We start from the raw sequence: 4,628 nt of genomic DNA on the forward strand, positions 1-4,628 counted from the left end.
CTCTGGTAACTATGAATTGTGATTTGAAGCAGATAAGGTCTGTCTGTTGATGTTCGTAGTTTCTGTTTATATTTGCCCTGAAGTTTGGGGAGCTGATCTTTTCCCCCTGAACTAAGTGAATGATATGTGCATGTTTAATTAAACTGAGATCGTTATCCCCTTAAAGTTGCTTTCCTTAGAAAAGCAGATCAAAGAACCCGTGCTGGCAGCCTTCTTGTTGTTGGTTTTTTGTTGGTCTTTCACCCCCAAAACAGCAGCTCAGCTAGTCAAATTGTTGTTACAGTGTGATAAATAACGGGGACAGAAAAAAGAAGAGAAGAAAGATTTATATAGCATCTACTATGTTTCAGGCACTGTGACAAGTGCTTTTACAAATGTGATCACATTTTATCTTCACAATAACCCTGTGATATAATTTGCTGTTATTATCCTCATTTGATAGTTGAGGAAACTGAGGCAAACAGAGGCTTACCACCTAGATGCCTCTGAAAAAATAATAACATAAATGAACCTGGTTCAAGTCAAAATATTCAACTAGTGTTTTGACTTCATCTAAAAAAAGTTATGTATGGGATAGAAAATAGTGATACTTATGGCAGAATTTAAGGTGCTTTTAAGGTACCATTTCCCCATATACCACTCCCTCTTACTTCACTTTTTAACTCCAGTAAAATCTTTCTTTTACCTTATGTACTGTCATCGTTTATTGATACAGTCTACCTGCCTTTACTCAGCAAGAGCTTGAGACACCCCCATTTGGATAATGGAATCATCATCACAAACTTTAATTGTATAGCTGATTTGTGAGCTGATTGTCATCGTTATTCCCTCCAGTGATGCAGATCTGTGCTTACCTAGGCTATATAACTCTTGTCCATATTCAGCTGTGAATCTGCCCTGAGTTATCACCAGTCGCCCGGAACTGGATCTTTTCCTCATATTGTTTTGACATCAGGGAGATGAAAATGAAGCATATGATCTTTTTATCTTTGTTCTCATTATGTGGCCAGATTATTATCTTTTTAAAAACATTTCTTAGATTCTGTATTCCACTGATCTTGTATAATTTTTTTCTTGGCCATGTATTGTCCATGCCTACCATGTAATTCTCCTTTGCCCTCATGGTTAATTTTTAACTTAAAATCTTCTAAGAGATCTTAATGTTCAATTCATCAGATAACATAGTGTTACACGACTTTGTCATGTACTTAAAAGAATGTTTCCTATTTGTTTTGCTTTGGTCTCCTTTTCCCAAAGAGATAGTTAAGTTCTTCAATTTCATAAACTATGTCTTCAACCTCTTTTTATCCTTTCAAATACCTAATGCAGCACTTGACAAACAGCAGGTACCTAATAAATGTTAAGCAAATGAAACTGATTCAAATGACTCACCCCAGGATTTTAAATCTAGTGCTTCTGTGTTTTTAATGTCGTATTTTCTCCTTTTGATACACATAAGGAAAGAAACAAGATAGAAGAAGAGATCTACATATTTAAAATTTTTAAAAGATAGAAAGCTTTGATTTCATTTTAAGATGAAATGAGAAATTCAAAAGCATAAGAAATAATGATGTTATGTAATAAAATTAATTTTCTAAAGATTATCAACATGAAAGCAAATTTAATTGCACAAAAATTTTTCTGAGAAATCATTAAATATTTGTTCTTTCCAATGTATTGCACTAGAAAAGCATTAAAGACATTCTTCTGAAAAGCATTATAAATCATTTTTTTTTTACTTCTTTTTTATTTTAGGAATGCTCACTTAAAAAAAAGCCCTAGGTAGGGTCATTCAGGTTTATCCTATCAAGCTTTCATTTCCTTCTGTCTAAAATGAAACATCTCTTCTACCTATAACTGACAAGAGCCACATTTCTTGTACAATTGATTCCTTTCATCTCATTCTTTGGCTTTTTTTGTTCCTTTCATTCCTGTTTTCCTTTCCATTATTTAAGTTTCATGGTTCCAATATATAATTTTTACTTCTGTTTTTCTTCTATTATTATTCATAATTGACTTATTCTTTCTCTTTTTCAATACGAAAATGAGCACAATGCTTCTTTCTTGTATTAAGTCTGGCAATTTCTACATGATTTTGCAACATATTCAACATGTAAAAAAGTCAAATGCTAAAGATAGTGAATTGCTGTTATTTTTACATAATTAGAAACAGCAAGTTCACATTTAAAATTCTACAAAGGTAGCCAAAAAAGTAAAGATCCTTGGCTTTTTAACATACTGTATCATGAAAACCAAACAAAAAAAATATAGTTCATTTTTCTTTACAAAATTACAGCTAAGCAGTGTAAAAGAAGGATGTTAATGAAGATGCCACATATATTGTCGAATATAGATCTTATACACTGAGATGTTAATCTCATACCCTGAAATATCATCTGTCAAGAGCTAAGCCAAGTTAATTTGGGCTTATTACTCAGGTTTTGAAAAAAAAATAATTTGGAAATTTCCTTATTATATTTAACCTTTTCAACAAAATGACTTTCTACTAATTCATGGCAATGGACTCCACTACTCATTTAAAGAGTTGTCTTCTTTGTTGGCAGTATAAAATTTTTGTCCTGTATCAAAAACCAGGTGACTAGTGTATGCATACATTATTCTCATGGGTGCTGAGAAGGTGTGGGTGGAATAACTTAGACTTCATGCTAAGTTTCTGCTGAGCTTTTGTCAAAACAAATAGCTCAACTACAGGGCAAGGATAAATCACCACCACAGCACTCTGGTGAGTTTCCACCAAATTTTTTTGGGTAAACCTCAAGAATATAATCTTAAGTAAAAACTTAAAGACATATAAACTGCAAGGACATAAAAACAGGAACTAAGACTGGGACTTTTACTAGTTTAGAATCCTCTCAAATAATAGGAAAAGACTTTCAGGAGAATTACCATAGCTTCTTAACTTCAATGTTAATCTTCATTAAAATATTTCCTTTTTGTGCTGTTGTAATAACTACAAATAGCATAAAGAACATTGTATTTACTCAAATGATTAAATTGTAAAGTTAGCGACTTCTGTTCTGGGGCACTTGACTGAAGAGGAATTCCTTTCCATAGGATTACATCTTGCTGAAGTATTCCTTAGCATTGATCCACACTTGAATTCCTTTTTTGCACATAGTAATCTTCATAACTACATAGCTTATGAGAGCTTCCTTTAAATCATAGTTCTTTTGCTCTTTGGAATATTCAGTATCAGCCCAAGCAGCTTTCACAAATTCTTTGCCTTTCAGATTTTTAGACTTCAGTTGTTTGCCTCCCTTTTTATGTTCCTCTAGCATCTTTATTCTGGCTTCTCCTTGGAGTTTCCTGAGTTAACTGCTTACTAGTCATTCCTTTTTAGGGAGAATGTCCTCACAGTCCCTGCTCTGAGTTCTTCACATTGTTGCTTTTTGGATGCCAGATCCTGAGCAGCCATCCCGAAGTCATACTGCATTAGTTCATGTTTCCTACAGACCACTCTTACTGCTTCTGCATAAAAAAGATATTCCTTTAGCTGATCTGCATAATGCTGCTCTTCTAAAATATCATCAATGGAGGCTGCATATACATCTATAAGATGTCCTATATGGTGTAGTTCATCTCCCATTTCTTTTTCTATGGCACTGTATATGGCATCCTATGGAATTCATTGAAAACTCTTCCATAAGTTCTGTGAACTTTATAAACATCATAGAATCAGTCTGCCACTCTGGCTCTGACTTGAGGAAGGTGTGAGATGATGGACTGTAGTTTATCACCATAGTGTTTTCACTCAGTAAATCTGTCTCAGTTTTTCACTCTGAACGTTGCATTATGAGTTTTTAACCTTGAGTCTGCCTTGAGCTGGAACCCTGTTTCATTCACTATCTCCTTCCAGTTATTTTCCTGTGTTAAAAAGAAATAGAAGATTTTGTCTTCAGCAAGGATGGAACGTGAAGCCACTCTTAAAAGAAAGTTTTCCAAACCAATTCTTCATTTTTCTACAAAGTGAGGATCCATGTTGTCTGCAGAGAGTTTATGCCAAATGGATTCTGCTCTCTTTTTAGTCTCAGATGGGAGAACAATATGTGGATAGTAAACTAGCAAATAGTTGCTCAATAATTCTAATTCACTATGCCATCTACAAAGAGAATCTGTAAGAACACTCTAGACATCACTTGGTTTAACTGATCTTGTCTCAATAAGGTAAGCTGTATAAATTTCCTATATGTTCATGGCATTTCTTCCAGTACTTTTTTATGCTTCTGAAACAGTAATTTCAATTGTCTTCGACCAAAAACTACCTTCTGTCATCTGGTTCCATTACTTTCGGACACCTTTGACTTTTCTACCATGCCCCCCATATTCAGTAGAGTACCTCCACCCCTTCTCAGCTTCCTTTGGTATGTTGGCTTTCACCAGTGGATTATAGGCTCCTTGAAGGCAAGGACTATCTGTCTTTTTCTTATTTATATCCCCACCACTTAACAGTGTCTGGTACATAGTAGATGCACCATGGAAATGGTCGTGGTATCCATGAAGCCTTCAAGCTGGTCATTGGCCCCTTTGCCCTCCACCACCAGGCTAACATCCAGGCCAGAACCCTGGTTGCAGGTTGGGTGCTCCTTTCTCTATTTCTATGGGCTCCT

General features: G+C 34.8%; 1 pseudogene; it reads right to left on the reverse strand.

Annotated features, from left to right (window-relative positions):
- Window positions 1–3,077: 3,077 nt before the first annotated feature.
- LOC118845379 lies at window positions 3,078–4,293 on the reverse strand (annotated as a pseudogene).
- Between the last annotated feature and the right edge of the window lie 335 nt (window positions 4,294–4,628).

The sequence above is a fragment of the Trichosurus vulpecula genome, chromosome 4 (assembly GCF_011100635.1).
Source record: "Trichosurus vulpecula isolate mTriVul1 chromosome 4, mTriVul1.pri, whole genome shotgun sequence".
In the NCBI taxonomy this organism is placed as follows: domain Eukaryota; kingdom Metazoa; phylum Chordata; class Mammalia; order Diprotodontia; family Phalangeridae; genus Trichosurus; species Trichosurus vulpecula.